Source organism: Artibeus jamaicensis, unplaced genomic scaffold (genome assembly GCF_021234435.1).
Source record: "Artibeus jamaicensis isolate MK-2021 breed Jamaican fruit bat unplaced genomic scaffold, CSHL_Jam_final scaffold_625, whole genome shotgun sequence".
NCBI lineage: Eukaryota > Metazoa > Chordata > Mammalia > Chiroptera > Phyllostomidae > Artibeus > Artibeus jamaicensis.
Genome location: NW_026522051.1, coordinates 4,162,589 through 4,182,219, shown reverse-complemented (window position 1 = coordinate 4,182,219; position 19,631 = coordinate 4,162,589). Strand labels below are relative to the sequence as shown.

At 61.3% G+C, this 19,631-nt stretch overlaps 1 protein-coding gene and 1 long non-coding RNA gene across 3 annotated transcripts in view; one reads left to right on the top strand and one right to left on the bottom strand.

Moving 5' to 3' along the window:
- PBX1 (PBX homeobox 1) overlaps positions 1-19,631 on the top strand; it is a 191,705-nt gene that overhangs the window by 127,915 nt on the left and 44,159 nt on the right. The window lies entirely within an intron of this gene.
- On the bottom strand, positions 9,384-13,030 carry LOC128626553 (uncharacterized). Its single transcript, XR_008390490.1, has 2 exons — positions 12,433-13,030; positions 9,384-11,979 (listed from the first exon to the last, which is right to left on the bottom strand). It is a non-coding gene; the product is annotated as an uncharacterized LOC128626553 (long non-coding RNA).

Sequence of the window (19,631 nt, the reverse complement as noted above, 5' to 3'; positions counted from 1 at the left end):
AAGCTCACCACAGCGATGTTTGCACACGGCAGCTTGGCTGCGTTCCGAGGCTCTCCCGGAACTCCAGACAGGAGGGGCTTGCGGTCCCAGGTGCCAACGCCCTGACGTTGTCCTTCACTGTGCACGAGAAGCAGGTCAACACACGTCCCCAGGTCCCCGGAGGGGGTTCGGAAACAGCACCCCAGCCCTGCAGGACGGGGGGATGGGCGCTGGGGGGCAGTGGGGAAGGCAGGAGAGACCAGGGAGGGTGGGCGTAATCACTCCAAACGGGCCTGATGGCTTCACTGCCTGATGGCTTCAGTCAGACGTGGCCGGGCAGTGCCCCCCTGGGGAGACTTCTCGTCCCCAAAGGAAGAGGAAGTCAGCGCAGCTAAAGCCCTTCCAGACGCCTTCAGTCTCCTCCTGGCTTTCAGCAGAGGTTAGAGCATCACAGAGGCCGGATGACAGAGAGGAAGTGCCAGTGGCCCTGCGGCCAAAACAGAGCGGCCTGCTGCCCTCTGAGTACACCTTCCAGGGCAGTTGTTTGCAGCCCGGTGGGCGGGCGGCGCGGGTGAGGGCAGAGGCGTCCACAGTGGCAGAGAGTTTAGATAACTGAACTTGGAACGTACGCCAGTGTCGGGCTTCCTGACGCACCGCTTGAAGCCGTACGGAAATTTTTCTATTGCTCTGGCTTTCAAATAGTTGTTTTAACCAGTCATGGTTGATATCCCTGCGATACCGTTTCCCGAGAAACAGGAGACAGCAACGAAGAGCATTTTGACTCCGTCAGCCCCGAGCAGGCACGAAGGGGTGTGGTCCACGTGTGGTGTCCCCTCCCCCAGATGCCACCTGGGTGTTTTCGGTACATTTAGTTCTTCACACGAACTTACTGGGATCAGCAAGGCTCGGACCCTTTGTAGAAGAGTTGCTAGAAAATGATTGGATGGGTGGGTGGGTGGGTGATGGTGGTGGTTGGTTGGATGGGTGGGTGGGTGGACCAGTGGGTGGACCAGCGGATGGTAGATGAAGGAGTAGGTGGATGAGTGAGTGGATGGCTGGGTAGACGAATGGATGATGGATGGACAGACGGATGGAGGGTGGGTGGAGGGGTGGATCGGTGGGTGGGGCGGACAGGAGTGTCCGACTCAGTCGTTGATCCGCGCACCACTGCATGGGTCAGGAGGCCGTGGGCCAAGCAGGCCAGTGTGGACGGCCCCCCCCATCCGGCGTGGCTACCACGGGCCAGTAGATGCGGGGACTATGGTTTGAGTGAACACAGACATAAGGCCTTCTTTGCTTCATGTGAAAAGTTAGGCTTTAAACGAAAACATTGCCGCATGTGAGAAACATGTAGTATCTTTTCAGAAAAGCACTTAACGTCATGTAAAAACACCTCCGATGCAGTCAACACCACCAGGACTCCGGAATGAGAGCTGCATTTGGAAGAGCTTGCGGGGCTGGGTGGTGTGTGCGTGTACGTGTGCGTGTTTGTGCGTGTGCTCCCTGGGGGCTCGTTGCTGAGTGTGTGCTGGCCTTTGGGACTCAGATGTGTGTGTGTCTTTGTGCGAGTGTGAAGTACCTGAGGGTACAGCATCGAGACCCCATTAGTGGGGATGAAAACGCACAGACCCACGGTACTGGTGATGCTTACGATGTGGCTGCTGTCAAACTAACGAGCTATTCTGACAGTTTCTTTATCTTCACTCTTCCTGTGTCTACAGTAAAGAACTTGTTTCTTAGCAACTAAAATACATCCTCAAACAAGAGCATTTAACACAAAAGGGTAAAACCCACAAAAGAAAAACACACACACCAGGGTTGTCTGGGCAGGCTGCTCCCGTGGGCGGGAGTGACGCGGCCCGGCCCGGTCCTGCGGCCCCCCCCCCCCGGCTCCCTCGGGCGCTCCGGCTGCTGGAGGCTGGGGACCTTCCCGGAACCGGTCTGAGCACCGCAGCGCAGAGAGAGCTTCGAGCGTGGAGGGGGTGGGGGGGTTGTTAATTAGGTGCTATTAAGCATTAATTAAAATATAAATTCAGAACCTCCCCCACTCCTGACAGGTACGGGATCTAATTAAGTTATGGGGCCTGGAGCCCACAGTTGTCCTAGGGCGGATGCGGCACCAAAGTCGTCTGCGCTCACAAACGCGGGAGGGCCTCAGGAGCCCGGGCGTGGCGGTGGACGGCATGGGCGTCGGCAACGATGCGGTTGTGTGGGTGCGGAGGAATGGAGGGGGTGGTCCTGATGCGGGGGGGTGCAGGGGCTGCGCCGAGGGCCCCGCGGGCGGCAGGGGGAGGGGGAGGCCCTCCGTGGACCAGTCCATGCTGGCACATGCCCTCTGCACCCGGGAAGGGTGTGTCACGTCTTTGGGACTAGTTTCAGATCAGCCAACTCTCTTGGTAGGGAGGGTGTGTGGGTGTGGGTGTGGGTGTGGGTGTGCACGCCCCACATGCAGGTGTGTTTGGGCATCAGAGTGTCCAGTGAATTTAAGTTGGGTCTGGAGATGCATTTGGTTTCCTGACGGTAACGGTGGGTGAGTGGGTGCTGGGCCGACTTCGGGCGAGCGTAGTGTCGGGCCTGTCCCCGGGCCTGTCCCCCGCCCACGCTGCACCAGAGATGTGGTCCCGCCATCCTTTCCCTCCTCCCGAAGTTCTCCGTGGAAAGTGGGAAAGTGCACACGCACTGTCTGCGCCGTTTTCTTTCTTTCGGTTGTTTGTAGTTTTAAGCAAGTGCACACTGTGGTTTGGGGGTGTTTTTAGGTGATACAACTCAGTTCTGAAAGCGGTGGTCGTCCTGAGTTAAACAGCAGGTCCTCACTTTCCAGAGCCCTGCAGAGCAGAGCTCCGGGCGCTGTCCGCACGGAAGCAGGGAGGGCGTGTGACCGCCCTCGGGCCTGCGTCTGGCCCGGTGCGGGCGGCCGTCTCCTCCCCTGTGGTCTGCCTCGGACGGGCTCCTCTCCCTGACAGGCCCGCAGCAGCTGTCCAGAGAGCCGTGCACAGGGCTGGTGACCAGGGCGGGGACCGAGCCCCACCACTTTCCCGTGTGTCCCGTCCGGGTGTGTGTCAGTCTGTGCCGCGGGTGTTCTCACAGCTCCTCACATGCCACCGTCCTCAGCCACCAGGTCTGCGAGGCGGCGTCTGTTCCGGAGCCTCCCCTGCGCTGCAGAGGTGCTCTCGGCCAGGCCGGCCCCGCCCAGCCCCTGTCTGGGACCCAGCCCGGGCCGGGTCTGACCCCGTGGTTCTCGGCGGCACGCGGGTGGCTGTTCCTGGGCCGTGGCATCTGTCTGGGCTGGGGGAGTGTGATGGGACTGTCACTCCCGCGCGTTAGCAGTTTTGCCGTGGCCTCTTTCACGTCCCTCTCAGTGTGGGCCTGAGCGTGTTCCCGGAGGAATGTCGGTGAAGGGGTCTGGGTTGGGGGCAGGAAGATGATGCTGGGCGCTGTCGCCCCCAGTGCAGGGGCCCCAAGGGGGCTTCTGTCTGGCGTGGCCTGTCTCCCCTCGGTCGGTGTCAGACGAAGGAGTGTGGACCCAGCAGGTGGCGCCCTCCCTCAGCGGTGGCTGAGCCTGCTGCCTGCTCCTTGCCCTGCTCGCTCGTGGATGGGGACACAGGCCCCGTGCTCACAGGACACAGTGGGGGCCGGGCAGCAGCTCTGGGGCCTGGGCCTGGGCTGCGGACGCTTCAGAACATGCGGGCGCACGGGCAGGAGCCAAGTATCTGCCAGACTGTGTTGGGAGAACCTTTATCATTTCTGTCAGATACATCACAACTCGCTTGTCTTACCATACATCTTCCTAAATGTGACAGAATATTCAGCTGTTATTAATTGAATACTCTCTAATTTAACTGCTTAGCAGGGGAAGGGAGGCTGGTTTGTTTCAACGCGTGGAGCAGGAACCGGCCTGTGTGCGGCTGCAGGGCCACTGCCTCCCCGCAACTGTGAACGGTCACACGCAGTGAGGACACTGGGACAGACAGGGTGGCAGGGAGGTGGGCGCCCAGTGGGCGCTCGGCTGCACCCTGCCTCTGAGAGCGAGGAAGAATGAACTTGTGCTTCTGTCTTTCTCTCTGGGACCCAGAAAATGAGAGCCAGGAGCCCCCAGATTCCTGTTAGTGTTGAATGTGATGGCAAGGAGTGAAGGCCACCTCTGTGAGGGTGACTGGGGTTGTAAAAGTTGGGGAGCCAAGGGTGAGTTTGGAGAAACTAAGAGCACTGCTGCCCTCCCCTGCGACCCTCGGAGGAAGAGCCAGGCCTGTGGACGGTCCAACTCTGCGGCCGTCCTGGGAAACCGCCAGAGCTTCCTCCCCGCCCGCCCCCGCCCGCTGCTCCGGGAGAACCACGCTTCGGATGAGGCCCCCCCGCCCCGCGGATGAGCCCCCCGCTGTGTGCACTGGTGGGATCGTTATCGGGTGTTCATTGTGGGGAATTGTGGGCGGTTTTAAGGAAGATACAAAATGCACTCGGTGCCAGAATGCCTCTGGGTCCATGTCAACATATTCTCTTCTTAAATAAAAGAACTCAAAGCGTGACAGTAAGTAGACGCCAGGCTTGGCTCCCGTGGACGCCCTGGGCTGAGCAGTGCAGCCAGACAAAGGGCTGCGCCCCCAGCTCCACCGGGAAGGCCGGCCGTGCGGCCCTGCACTCTGCAGAGATGCACGGGGGTCCTGAGACTGGGGACCAGGGAGAGCGGGCCTCTGGTCCTTGGAATCGCCCATCACGGGACGATTAGCTGGAGCGTTCTGGAAAATATTATTGCCCCCAGGGCGCTGCGGAGCTCCCCAGCTCCTGACAGGCTGCCAGCACAGCGCTCCCTGCGGCGCGGGGCTGCGGCTCCCTGGCAGCGCGCCAGGGGGTTAAGAAGGCCCTGGGGGCCCCAGGCAGCCTCCTGGTGCCAGTCAGCGTGCATTGTGAAACCCAACTCAGAAACCCACCCCTGCCCCCGCCTCACCCCCTACCCCCGCTTCCCCTCTGCGGCTGGCACAGGGGCCCTGGTTTGGGGGCTGGCTTCTGCTCCGGGATCGTTTGGAGAAGGGGGTTGTTTGCACGGTGGCCTTTGATGTGAGCCACCATTGTCACATTCTGTGAACTGCACCACACAGGGACTGTCGGCACAAAGACGGGCCCTCACCCTGCCCCGTGTAACAAGAGGGCTTACGGGTTTCCCCAACCCTCCGTCCCTGGCCGCACAGAAACAGTGTCTCCTGTGGGAAACCTCGGTTGTTAACAGGCCCCTTTGACGTGGGCGTCGCTAAACACGGCAGAAATCCCAGGAGTGGTTTGTCCAGAGGTGCTGTACCTCGAAATGCTGTGTACGTATGCTCACAGTCATATTTGTAATTTTTCTTTGCTGCAATTTAAAAAACGCATTTGGCTACACGGTCTTCAGGCATCCTACCACTGTGAAAATAGTCCAGGGGAAAAGTCGTGTAAATTTTGGTCACTCAGAGCAGTGACAGTCCCAGAGCCATGAAAGCCACAGGGCAGAGGAAAACCGACCTGGGAATTCCTGGTGTCTCAGCTCCCAGGTTTGGTGTGGATAAAACGGACAGAGGAAGGCGATGTGTTTAGTGGACTCTGGTGTCTGGATACTGTGCACACACACACACACACACACACACACACACACACAGAGGTGGATCGGGACACGAGTGTATGCACAGAGGAAGAGTGGAGATTGGGTCCAGAGTTCCTTCTGTGAAAATGTAGCAACAAGCCTCGTTCAAATAGCTGTCCAAGCGAAGTCTACAAGAAGAGAAACATTGTATGTTTATGTAGCCACTCACTGAACCCCTGCTCTCGCTGAAGGGCACACACGGGGCGCCTGAAGTAGGAGGGACAGGGGGGTATTTGGCCCTTTTTCGGAAACTAACTAAACTAGCGGTTTTGAGTTTGTTTCTTTGTCTGCTTGTTTGTGTCACGGGGAAGACATCCCTTTTTTGTACCAAGAACAGGATAAAGCAGGAAGACAGGAACCCAGCTCTCATAGAGGAGACGTATGTGAACATCGTGGGTGCAAGGGGGTGACCTGGTGAGGTTCAGGGCTGTTTTTGATGGGCTGACCATGACTTTGAGGGGTCAAGTTCATAGGGTACAAATGGAAAAAAAGTCTTGGAACCTTGCATTTTTCTTTTGTTAACATGACCCCTGGAAAGATCTGAGGGAAAGCCATTATAATCGAATGACGATCGGTCCTCGTTTCGGATTCTTAACTCTTCCCCTTTGCAGGTTTGTGTTTTTGTTATTGTATGAAGTTGGACCAAGTAGGGACTTCAAAGGAACTGGTTACAGAGTGTGAGCCGCAGCCGCACAGTAACACTTTAACCTTCAGACGCCGGGGGAGGCGTTGTCCACCCTTTTAACCCCGTGAATGACGTGGCCATCCCACATGCCCCACCCGCGGTCACCTGCGTGTTGACAGAAAAGGAAAAAAAGTTGCAAAAGACATTTTCCCAGGCCTTGTTCAGCCTCTGAACCACACCGTCGCTCCTCCACGCCCAGCCGGTTTCGTTCTGGAAACCACCCAGGTCACGCTGACCCAGGGAAGCCTCCTGAGGCTTGTCGGTCACCAGGCCCCGGAGTGTGGGAACGGCCACCGCCAATGGCCATGGCCACCCTCTGTGTCTGGCAGGAGCCGGCGATGAGACGGAGCCCTGAGCGTCTGCGCCCCAGCACTGGTGGTCGATGCTGTGAGCTGCTCCTTGCTGGCGGTGGGGGCGCCGAGGCCTTGGGTGCCAGCCGAGCACTGTCAGTGGGCAGCCCCTGCCCAGAGCCCCCCTGGACACTCACCCAGGCCCCGGGGGTCAGCCCGGCACTTTCCGGGACCTCGCTGTGTTCCCTCCGACCCGGCCCTCGCCCCCCAGCCCACGCGCAGCCCCCCCTCACAGAGTCACGGACCCACAGGAGGGCCTAGTGCTGGTCAGACACCACGGGCCGTTCCACCATCTCAGCACCGATTGGAGATCAGCACCAACTCCTAGGTCCTTACTGCGTCAGTCTGTGTCCCCTGGTGTCACGGCTCATGGCTCCCGACTCCTACTCTGAGGGCCTGCAGCCCGGCACGGGGGGTGGGGGGAGCGGCAGGCTGGCTCTGGCGCGGCAGGTTTCAGACAACGCCAGGGGGTGACCTCAGCCCTGCGGGGGGGGGGGGGCAGTGGACAAGCAGAGGGCAGACGCTCAGCGGCCACCAAGTGTGCCGCTCCGGGCCGCTCTTCTCCCTCAGTCGGTGGCCCAGAGGCTGGAAAGTGACTGCTGTGTCCTCTGGGGTGAGGCAGTTCTGCCAGTGTGCCCTCCTGCCCCCTGCGTGCCCCTCCCCCAGTGGTGAGGAGGTGGGAGGGGCTCTGGGTTCAAAAGCAGCGAGACTGACTGAGGAGGCGGCGGGATGCACACCGCCCACCGCGGGGTGGGGGCGCCGTGCGGGCAGGGGCTGGCCCACCGCACCTGGGGCTGCCGCTCAGACCACCGTCCTCCTGGGCCGGCCTGGGCTCCGGGTGGGAGAGCCGCTCGGCCCGGCCGCGGAGGTCGCCGTGCTTGCCTCAGGGTGTCGCCTCCTGCAGTCATTGAACAGACGGACGAACAAAGCAAAGGAGTGTCCCTGCTCGAGTCGCAGCTGCAGGTGGGGGTGGGTGGTGACCAGCGTGTGGGCAGCGGGCTCTCTGTCGGGGCCCGAGTTCCAGCCCCGCGCCTGGTGGCGGCAGAGCAGGGGCCGCCTCCGCTCTGCCCGCACGAGTGGCCTGCGCACAGGTTGCGGGGTGCGGGCCCCCCGAAGCGCCGAGCCTGACCCACGGGGAGCCCACATCTGCGCCCGGGGTGACGCAGGAGCCTGGGTGGCTGGCTCGGTTTCATCTGCCTGCTTCCATTTGCGATTGTTGTTTTTTTAAAGAAAGAAACATCGGGAAAACATTAGCTCTGACATTGACTGTACCCCCACGTGTAACAGTAATTGCAGGGCCTTCAGGAAAAAAAGCACCGTTCCAATTTGGGGCCAGCCAGCCGTGACAACGCTGCTAGACCTTCTGCGATGACGCCAGGCCGCCAGGCGCGCACGGGGGCCGGAGAGACTTCCGGAAGCAGAGGCCCAGGGCGCCCGCGCTGCTCTCCGGGCCCATCCTGCAGGAGCTGTGTCCTGACCCCCCCCTCCCGAGGTTTTGGCTGTGAGCTGGTCAGTGGCCAGTTCACAGAGGACCCCGCCACTTGACCCTCCCTGGGAGCCTCCGAGGTCCCGAAGCCCACACGCTTCCCCTCCCCACCTCCCCGTCTCCAAGCGTCTGCGAGCGTTCAAATGCAGAGTCAGGTTTATTGTTTCTATCTCGCTTATTTTAAGTATAGTCTTACACTTTATTACGTGCGGTGACATCTTAAATGGAGCCTGTCACTCCGTCGTGCCTGCTGCCAGGGCTCCAGCCGTTCACCGCGTGGCGCGTTTCGGCGGCCTGATGAGGGGCAGCGGAAGGAGCGGCTTGGGTCCGCCCACCCCCCAGAGTGGGTTCCCTGTGTACACGAAGGAAGATTCTAGAACAACAGGGGCCAGGTTCTGAAGTGAGAGGATTCCAAGTGGACGAAGTTTGGCCTGGCAGATCTCCCCCCGCCTCTCTGAGAATAACATTTTGTTGGGTTACTTCGTGCCCCCACACAGTAACAACAACACAAGACAAATCAAAAGTCTCCTCCTCCCTGAGGCCCCCCCCCCCCCCAGCCAGAGCGGCCTCTGCAGCCCCTCCTTTGCGGAGCAGCCCGGAGTAATTTGAATATTTCATTCTCCGGCTGCTGACGCCGCCTGCCTCGCAGATGGGCCTGGCTTCGTCCTTCTGGACCCGGTTCAATTATAGATGAAAGTGGGGAGCTGAGATTTGTCTCCTTGTCTCTGCTGAGTGGGAGTAACACAATGAAGCGCGATGGGCAGGCATTTCTCAAACTGCCTCCTTCTGCTGGTGGGGGAGTCCTGACCAGGCCCCTCGGACCACGTGGTCGAACTCACGTTAGAAGTCAAGTGCGTACTTCTCTGGGGGGGGACACTCCACCCTCTCACTTGGACCGAGGCCACGGTCTAAAAGCACAGGCAGCCTCTGCCCGCCCCCTGCCACGCCCTTTCCTCAGTGGTTTCTGTTTGTCATCGACCCCATGGTCTGTGCAGGAACCTTGAGGACAGCCGCGTCCCTGCTCTGTGTCCTTAAAAGGCCGGTCCCCTCACAACACACCACTTGGGGCCACGGTGGTGGCCAGGGGTGGCGCTGTTCTTCCTCTGCAGACATGCACGCCCAGCTCAGCATGTCAGCACGCAGAGCTCGGAGACACGCGTGTGGTCACACAGGCGCACACTCGTGAGGCACTAGTCGCATCTGCGTGTGTACGCATGCACACGTGTGGGCGTGCTGAAAGGCATGGGTTTGGAGTGTTTTTAGAAGTCAGGAAAATCAGCCTTGACTATGTTCTTTTATTGGGGCGTTATTTTTATCAGCATTTTTGGTAAAGAGTCTAGCACACTGTTAGCCTCCAGCTCTGTCCCTTAGGATCAGTGTGAGGCTCCCCGGTAACCCCCGTTCAGGGTGCTAAGTGGGGGGCCAGCGCAGTGCCCAGACGAGTTACCGAAGGAGTGACTCGTGCAGACACAGTGACTCAGAGAAGGGGGGAAGCACTGACCGTGCTTCTTCTGGACGGATCAATGGTTGATTGATTGCTGTTCATCGGATCCCGTGGGGGTCCCGTGACGACCTTCTTTCCCATGCCCCCCTCGCGTCGGGTGGAAACCAGCTCTGTTGCAGCTGCCACGCTCACCGTGAGGCTCCGCCCATGCTTTGCAGAGGCGTGGGAATTCACAGGCTCTCCTAGCCACCGCCTTTCCACAGGCCTCAGTCACAGAGGGACAGAGCAGGAGGCCTGTGGAGAAATCGCCGTTTTGAGAGAGGAAGGATTCGGGGAGGCGGGAAGAGCCGGCGCCTGGGCCAGCACAGCCTGCACGCGCAGCCGGGCCCAGGGCCCTGTTCTCACGGTCCCACAGCTCTCAGCTTCGCGCCTCGCATCCTTCCTCCCAGCCAGTCGGCTGTGGTTTTCAAAAAATTCGACTCCTTTTAAAAGATAGATGTGCTTCCTTCTTGTGTCAGCTTGTGGGGGCCGCCTTTGGGGGTGACCTTGCCGTTGAAGCCCGGGCTCTGCAGCGCAGAGGCGAGAATCCTTCCGTAGGCCCCGAGGCCCCAGCGCTCTTGGCGGGGCATCTGTGATCCTAATGGTCGTGGGGACGCAGGTGAAACCTTGGGACTGAGTGGACTCGAAACGCCGCTAGTCCCACTGCCCCGGAGCTGGGGAGTCGCCTGGCAGAGGTGCGGCTGGTGGCCGCGCCCTTGAGTTTGTCACAGAAGGGGCGGGCGCCTCTGCGTGACCCTGCAGGACGTGCGCGGCTCCAACCCTTTGGCGCAGCTGTCCATAGGTCCCGCGTCCACATAGCACATGTGACAGCGGAGCCTGCTCCTCGGCCTCCGTCGCGGTGACGCGGGGCTGACCCGTCCGTCACCGTGCACACTGCCGGTCCCTGCAGCACCAGGGGACTCTGCGGGGCCGCCCGCCCTGTCCTTGTCTCATTCCAGCCCCGGAGGTTCTGAGCCGTAATTCGGTTGTCGCGTCCTGTGAGTTTTCGGCAGCAGCCCTGTTTTCTTTCAGCCCTTGTGAGTCTGTTGGAATTCGTGGTCGACAAAGCTGTAGTCCATCTGCGTGGAGAACAACTTGGTTGTGGCGACTTGGGTTGTCAGGCCTCTCTGTGAACCGTACGGCGGCGGGCGTAGGCCGCACTGTCCCCACGGTGGTTAGGGCGGTGTGTTCCTTTAGCACTATCGAAACTGCTCTCCGTGTCCATGGTGTCAAAAGACGTCATTCTCCCAATGTGAGGCTTTTGTTTCTCCTTTTAAGTCCACTCGTCGTGGCTCCCACCCTCCTGGGCGGCGGCCCGCCCTCCGCAGGGCGACTTCCTGCTCCAGGAGACAGGTGGCCCTTTGGTTGGGGGTGAAAGCACTGTCCCTGTGTCCGGGACTTTCTGCCAGCGGCCCATCAGCTGTGTGAGGGGCCGACCTGCCCCTCCGTCCCACGCGCCCCCCAAGAGAGAGTCCCGACCGGAGGTGGCGGGTGGCAGACAGGCACGTGTGGAGCCCTCTCAACTCGCCACGGCCCCGCCTCCGCCCAGCGAGCCGAGCAGTTGTCTTTAGGGTTTGTGCCTGCAAGCGTGCATGCGGGAGTGCGTGTGTGCATGTGTGCACATGTGTGCAGTAGAGTGGGGACTGGAGGGCAGAAAACACGTTTTGATGTGTGGGCCCCGGGGCAGAGAGAAGATGCAAACTCCTTCAAAAATTCAGAATTTCATGACAGCAGCATCAGTGCATCAAACCTGGTTCCTGGGACATGGGCCCCGAGGGCCGGCCTAGAACCCCCACCCTCAGAGCAGGAGGCTGGGTTTGGAGCACAGGAAGACCCTGAACCTTCAGTGCTTCCTTGGGCCCCCCGAAATGGTGCGGGAAGAGGTGTATGCATGTAGGGCCGGCCACAGGGTATGGGGGCGCAGGGTGGCTCCTTGGGTCGCCCTGGCCGAGGGCACACCGGGAGCTCCGGTCACAGGAGGACTGGGGCTCTGCATTGACGGCTCCCGACAAAGTCCGACTGGGAGCCCTGGACAGGGTGGAAACTTGGGAGCCGCCCAGACATTTTCAAAACATGGGCCTTCCACCTCGCTGCCAGCTCGGATTTGGTGCGTTTTCAAGTCCCATGTTTGTGATTGTAAGTGCGGAAAGGCCTGTCCCCAAACCTTTCCCGTGTCTTCCTAGCACAGAAGCAGGCGAGGCAGAGGCTCGTGCACCGGGAGGGCCGCTGCCTTTCCTGGAGGTCGTCGGCGTCCACGGCACTGCCGGCTGGCCTGGCCCCCGTGCCCGGGCTCCTCTCGTCCGCCTGGAACCCAGACTCTGCACTTGACAATGGCTCCAGTCTTTCTGCCTTTTCTCTTAAACAGCTTTCTTAAAGCCCCAAGAGGCCCTTAAAAAAATAAAAGAATGCAAATGGAAATTGTGCTGGAGCTGAAATGAACGTTGCTGTGAGTCATGGGATCCTGGCCGCACGGGGACGGACTGTTTTTTATTTTGGGTAATATTTCTTCTTCGGCATTTATTACACCTCTGTTAAACACAGCTCGGGGGACACGGCGTTACTCACAGGCAATCAGAGAGAGAGCTGAAAGTTGAGCCGCGGTGGGCCGGGCGAGGCGCTGTTAATAGCAGTCATTAAAGCTGAAAAGCACAATCACCCACCTGCCCCTGTCGCCCGCTCAGGCTGGGCCGACAGGAAGGGGGCGGACGGCGGAAACCGGGCTCCGAGCGGGGGAAGGGAGCCGACTTCAAGGCTGGGCCTCCCCAGGGTGTGGAAACCCACGGGTCCCCAGAACCCAGGGACCGCCCGAGTCTGACCCTCCTTGCCCACGACCCCGTTTACCTGAAGGTCACAGCCTGCTGCGAGGTGCCTTTCAGGGACTCAAGAAGCTCCGTGGAAAGGTGGGCGCTGCGGTGGTCCTTCTCATTCCGCAGCGCTCTCTGCTGCGGGACTGGTTGGGAGCAGGTTCACCAGGCAGACCGAGACTCTGCCATGAGCCCCGAGGGTCCAGGAACACGATTGTTTCATTTTCAAAAAGCACACAGTTTCCAATTCTCTCCTACATTTTAAATTGTAGCCCGAGGGGCAGCACTGCTCAGCCCAGTCCCACAAGCCGCTGTCTGAGTGCTTGTCCCATGGGGCCGGGGGGCACGTCGGCCAGGGAGGCAAATTGGAGGGCACTTGGCACGGTGTGTCCGTGAAACCCACCGCGGGTTTGAAAGGAGGTGGCGGCTGCAGGTGCAGGGACCGACCCCTGTCGGCAGAGCACTGCTGATCTGGAACATTCCAGTAGAAACTGCACTTGTGGCTTGGAGGGTGGACCCCCCGCCTGCCACACACTCGGGTGGGGGGGCTTGGTGGGGCAGCCGGGCACACTTTCTGGGAAGGGCCAGCTGGCTGGCCCCCATGTGACCTCCAGGCAGGCCGGCCGCCCGGGCAGAGCTGGCAGAGCGGGGCGCAGGAGCAGTCCTGGCCTGGCGGAGGGCCGTGCCCGCTGACTCAGGCCAGGCCAGGGGGCTGTGCTCGGGGGCCGGTTTCTCAGCTGTGGCCCTGAGGAAACTCGTGGTAGAGCTGGGCTCCCCCTGCGTTGGGCGCCTCTGTCCCTAAGAGCGGTGGCTCTGGCCTCTTGATGTTGGGGACACTGTTCTGAGCCCTAGGATTGTTTGGGTTGCGCTTCGGAGTGAAGGTTGCAGTCCCCCGGGGTCTTCGGCACCTCCCCACTTTGTGGACAGAGCGTGTTTCCTCCGACCCAGCCCTGGAGTCAGGTGGCCGCGCACGACCCTTCCGATGTGGCCCCACTGTCTTCCCATGGACCCTGGGCTGGCGGGTTGTGCCGGGTTGACAGGACGGGGTGGCCCACCCAGCCCCACGTCCCTCTAACAGCGCGGTGACGCACGGTGCGGCGGTCTTCTGAGTATTGGCCGTTGCATGGTGGCCTGTTGAGTCACGACAGTGAGCTCCGCGCTCGTGCTTGTTGTTCATGGGTCCGACCGTCCTGGTGGCAGGAGCTGCAGGACCAGAGCGTAAACCCGAGACGCCGTCCTTTTCGGGCGAGGCGCAGGTCCCTCTGGAGGCACCAGAACAGAACAATGGGAAGTGGTGTTGTCTCCTCCCTCCCCTGCAGCTGATCGAGCAGAGACCCTCCCCCTGCACAGCAGAAACGCTGGCCTCCCAGTGAGACGGCAGGTCTCTGTCCCGGACACAGGAAGCACGGCTCCGCCCTGGTGCACGGCTGGGATTTCCAAGGCCGGTGCAGACGGCTTTTTGATTTCCGCGTCCCCTGGGCCCCTGTGTTGCACCCCGCGGGCCTTGGCCGCCTCTGTGCCGAGCCGTGCCTCTGTGCCACGGGCGCTGCCGAGGTCGCTGTGTGGCCAGTGGAAGAAGATGTCTCCTTGGTCACGGTCTGGGGACATTATGCTTCTGATGGACCTGAAAAATGCATTCAAGTGCAGTGACTTGCAGGCGTTGCCAGGACCAGAGGGAGCAGACTTCTCCCCATGATCCTGCGTGTCCCCGTCTCACCGTGGCTGCCTCCCGCGCAGTCACCGCTGTGGGCGTTCCCTGTCCTTCCCTGCAGGTGCCCAGGGCGCCAGCGGCCACAGCCCAGCAGGAGTGGACGGGGCCCTGAGCCAGGTCCAGTCAAGCCTGGTCACACTGCTCGGCCGTGACTCCAGTGGCTGATCTTCCTGGGCGGGGGCAGCGGGGCCTGCTCCAGCGGGCAAGCCAGTTGCCGCCCGGTGTGTGCCACAGGCCCGGCGAGACCGGCGTCCGTGGACTCCTCAGGGGGCGTGTTAGCACGTTGGCCTCGGAGTGCACTGGCCCCAGGGCACTGGCCTCCCCGGCCTCAGCTCACACTAGGAGGGACGAGAAGCGGAGTCTGGATTTCAGCACTTTTCTCTCGGTCTCTATGCCAGCAGCTAAATATTCACTTTTGTTAACCTGTAAACCGGAGGAGACAGATCAGACTCTGAGCCAAAGGCTTTTGTTCCCAGGACCCCGGCCAAAGGTCAAGTGCAAGACTGACCCCAGATTCCAGGGTCTGGTTGGGGAAGGCTGCACGAGGGAGGAAGACCATGGGACAAAGTGGGGTGTGGTGACCCCGACAGCCGCAGGCCTAGCACCTGCCACGGGGCAGGGAGACCGCCACCGTGGCCATGCCAGTGCCTTCACGGAGCTTGCCACAGCTGTGGCACGGGAGCTGCCTGGCCCCTTCCTCCCAGCCCGCTCCTGTCTGGAGTGCCATCTGGGGCCAGTGGGGGCACAGTGGGCAGAGCCCCTGCCTCCACGGAGCAGGGAGTGCGTCTGTAAGGACTCTGCCACGTGACGTGGGCATGCGGGAAGCTGCTGTGCTCGGAGTCCCCACCCCCTCTTGGAGAGCGGAGGGTGTCCTGTCCCCAGATGCAGAATTGAGGTCACACTTCATCTCGGTTCATAGGCAGGCAGGTCCTACAAGGGGCTGCCGCATCAGTGGCAGGGAGGATGGGGCGACCAGGTGAAGGTGAGCGCAGGTTGATGTCTGTCTGTGCATCCGCCTGCGGCAGCCGTCACCAGAGTGAGAACACCGGGGTCAGTGTCAGCACCTTCTCTGTGACCGTGGCGCACGCAGGGCCTCTGGGCGGCACACGCCCTCGGTGCCACGCTGTTGCAGCTCCTCGCGGGCAGGCGTCCGTCTTTGGTTCCTGTGTCCCCTGGACACCGGCCTGCCGCACACAGGAAGCTCTCAGGAAGGAGGTTTCGATGTGATAAGTGGAGAAAGAAACGAATTAATGTTTCACAAAGGAGGGGCAGCCCAGGGCGCACGCACGTGAAAGCCCTGAGGTGTTTACTGGGCGTTTCTCCCCACGAGGCAGGGACTCTGTCCCTGGGGACGTGGCTGCTCCTTAGGTTAAGTGGCACAGCCAGTGACAGGCAGGACAGACACCCCTCGGGGCTGAGTCCGTGCAGGGAAGGACCCCGTGACATGTGACTTAGAGGAAGGGCCCCTGTGTTGTTGTGTCTGGGCCCGGCATCTGGTCACCCGATGCTTCTCGGCCCGCAGGCACCCTGTCCCTCCGTGCTCCCTGCCTGGCTTTCCCTCCCTGGTCCTGTTTCTCCCCCATCTCTCTGTCCGCCTTCCAAGGGGAACCTCGACTGTCCAGACCAGCACATTCTCCACATGCAGGAACCGCACCCGGGGGGGGGGGTCCTCTTCCTTCCAAATCCTCCCAGGAACAGCCCAGAGGCACCGTGCAGAGGCTGCTGCCCACGAAGGCAGAGCCGTGGGAAGTTCGTGCCGCGTCACGGGCCCAGCTCAAGCCAGGCTGTCTCTCAGGTGCGGGGTGTCCCTTTATGCTCTTTGGGGCGGCGGGACCAAGCCTCGTGGAGGCCAGCACCCCATCGCCGTGTACAAGGCCTGAACCGCGAGGCCTCAGCCGGGGCCCCAGGCAGTGCCTCAGTCTGGGTTCTGGGTTCTGTCTGTGTTCTGTCTGGGTGTGAGTATGGGGTGGGGGTGGGAGGACCGGCGGGCAGGGAGCCTGAACGCAGGAACTGGCAGGATCCTCGGCGGTCGTCAGGGGCACACCCCGACGTCGTCCCGGCACCTCCGAAAGACCCCTGGCCTCCCAGAGTCCGCAGGCGCCAGAATCCCCATGTGCATCTCAGCACCCCCGCAGGACCGGACCGCGCTCCCTCGGGGGTCGGGGCCCCGCGCCCCTGACCGCCGCAGGGTAGAGGGTGGCCCTGCTGTGCATGCAGGTCACAACTCTCCGCCCTTGTGGAAGAGTGGGCCACCGCCTGGTCTCCCCAGCGTGTGGCTGCCGGCCGCAGGTCCCAGCCTTCAGTCTGTGCCCGGGTTTTTGGGTCTCCCCCGAGGCCAGTTCCTGGGGCGCCCTCACGGCACCGCCGGAGAGAGATGCACACAGGTGCGTCCATCGTTCTCAGGACACTGGGTCAGCGAGTCTGCCACCTGCGGTGTCACAGCTGTGACGTGTGGCGGCTCGAAGATGGGAGGCCGACAAGATTCCGTAACATTTTCGTGTTGTTTGTTCCTGTAGGAGACAGGAATGTACGTTACATAAACGCGCAGCCACCTCAACCAGGTGTTAGTCCTGTCTTAGCTGGAACCCCCGCAGCACCTCTCCCTTCCCTGGGAGCCCAGTGTCACTGGGAGCGTGTGAGGCAGAGAGGGCCCCAGCGTCCTGGTTTGCACACGGGCAGAGCCTCCTGGGGGCTGTCAGACCTCCCAACCAAGGGTTCAAGGCCGAGGCCAGCGCCATTCACCACTGAACAGCCACAGCACCGGGACCCGGACTTCACAAGGAGCCAAGAGCCGTTCTGCTCTTTAACACACGTCTTCACGGCGGTGCTTCCCGGTGGTCTGGTGAGCGCGCAGCACGGCGGCTTTGGGGTTCACGCCGAGACTGAACCGGACGGAGGGCGCTGGAGCTGGGAATCCGCGTGTGTCATGGCGGCCGTTTTCCTGGGCGCAGACCAGTTCGGGGGGACAGAGAAACGAAATCCTGCTCCTTCCTTCCTTCTTTCCTTCCACATCTGTATTAGCTTGGGTTGGTTAAGCCACCAAAACAAACAAAATAAAACCCCTCCCCAAGCCCCAATATAACTTGGCTTAAATAAAATACAAGTGTATTTCTCTCTCATTTTCACACCGTCCAAGGCAACCATCTAGCTGGTCTCTAGCATATGAGAATATCTATCTGGTTCTGTCCCTTGGGCGGCTCCCACTCCCCAGGCCAACTCAGGGCCCCGAGTGGCTGCTGGAGCCCCAGCCATTGTCCTCGCCTTCCAGCTAGCAGAAGAGAGGGAGCAAGAAAGGCTTTCCTTCATTTGGACGTTCCTGGGCGTTTTGTGTGCGACTTCCACTCATCTTATCACGGACCAGAAAATTCTGTCACGAGAGACAGTACCACATCCAGCTGCCAGGGAAGCAAGAAAGTTCCCCTCCTCCCATGAAGTCACCTGAAAATTGGGGCTCTTCCAGCCCGTGGGTTCTGCCAGCTCGTAAATGTCTCTGGGGTCACAGTGCATGGTACACAAAATAGCTGCCAGTGGTGGCTGCCAAGGTCACAGCCAGTGTCCGCTCAGCGAGTCCTCCTCGCCCTGTTCACAGAAAACACTCATGTCATCTTCACCCTCACTCCACTTCCCACGTGTAGGTGGGAGGGGACTGTGATTCCAGTGAGACAGAGGGGCCACATCACAGAGGCAGGAGGACGGAGTGGGCTAGAGGGTCGCGCCCCTCGCCCTGATCACAGAGCCCGCGTGCGGCCCTGGCTGGAGCCTGCTCTTCTCCGTCCGTGGTGCCCTCCTCTGTCCGCCCTCACTCTGCACCCCGCGGGCCGTGGGGCTCATCTGCAGACGGGTGTGTGACCATCTCGTGGGAGGGGAAGCACGCTCGACGGGGCCACGGCAGCGGTCAGCAGTAGGATTTCTCTGGTGACCGGGGGATTGGAGATAGTGGCGTGACCCTCTCGGTCACTGTGCTCTGTAAGGAGCACGCAGGCCGTGAGCAAACTGCGTGAGGAGCCCGGCCCTGGGCGGACCTACCTGCGGCTTTGAGGCCCGGGATGCGCCTTGGGGGGACAAAAGGGCTGTCCCTTGCCCGGGAACCTGACTCCGTTTGTCATCTCTTGTCGTCGGGAGGCGGGAAGCACCCGGGCGGTGAGCCCACAGCGGGCCCCAGCCAGCCATGTCCTCTGGTGCCCGGCAGCCAGGCCCGCAGGGAGGTCTGCACCCCCCCGGGGCCGACGCCGAATCCCGCGTCCTCAGACCTGCATCTGAGCGGAGGCCTCTTCTCTCCGGGTCATCATTCATTTATTTCCTAATGGAGACGTGGGAGCAGCCATTAGAGACGACCTGCAGGCAGCCCGTCTGACACAAGGTGAGGCTGCCGCCGAGCTAAGTGGTTCCCAGAAGGGCCTCTCCGCTTCCGGGACGTCGCCTCCCGGCCGAGCCCTGCCCGGTCGGGAGGGCTCGGCGGGGGCTTCTCTCAGGCTCTGGGGCCGAGGAGCAGGAAGGGGCCGGAGGAGGCACAGGACGGCTTCTGAAGACGTCTCCTGTTGGGCCAGCGCCTCGCCTGGGACCGCAGACCCCAACGTGCGGAGACCGAGTCCCCGACTCCGGGCCGCCTGCTTGCGTCTGTGCCCCGAGGGACCCTTCTCCGCGGGGTCAGTTTAGATTCAACCAGCAGTGGAAAACCCCGCTTCCCAAGCACTGACACATGCTTTTGTAGAAATAGCCTGATTGGGTCCTTAACAGGAATTGCAGTGTGCCTGGCGTTACTGAGGACAGCCAGGCGATGGGGGCGCCCGGGGCTGGCTCCATCCCCCCACTTCCCCGTGCCCTGCTGGGGGGCTCGCAGGCGAGCCCAGGGCCCCTGCGCACAGTTGGGGGGAAGGCACTGCAACATGCGGGGGAGGACATCTCTCACGAACTAGCTGTTACAGGGGAGCAGGCGGCGTGCAAGGTGCCTAATTGATACTGAGCCTCAGAATGGGTTCATTTTAAGGGGATAGAACGTGGAGAAATGTCTCCCGATTCTGCTGTGCTCATCCTTGTAGAGAAGCTTGCATCCCAGGGGACACTGCGCAGGCCGGCAGTATAATCCACTCCCCATGCTTCTCACGTACAACTCGGTGGAGACGTTTCTCCCGTGGGGGGGTCCACACAGGCTCTCCCGAGGCCCTGCCCGCTCCCCTTCCACTCTGGGCACGGTAGGCTGGCTGACGTGGGGCGAAGTCCCGGCTCCTGCCACCCTCTCGGCTCCTCTTAGGCAGAGGGGGTCTAAGCAGCCGGCTGGAGCCCCCTGCCTGGCACTTGGGCCTCGTCCCTGCCAGCCGGGCCGCAGGGCCCCCTGTGCCAGGAGGGGATTGCGTGAGTGCCACCTGTGGCCTACCACATCCCAAGAAAGCGACCAGAGCCGCCGACACCAAGCCCGGAAGGGGGATGGCAGGAAAAGTTGGCAGGTTTCCCTGTAAAAGACCGAAAATGTAAACCAGGGAACCTGCTGAAACGCTGCCCTTGGCCCACGTGGGGCCCGGCACGGT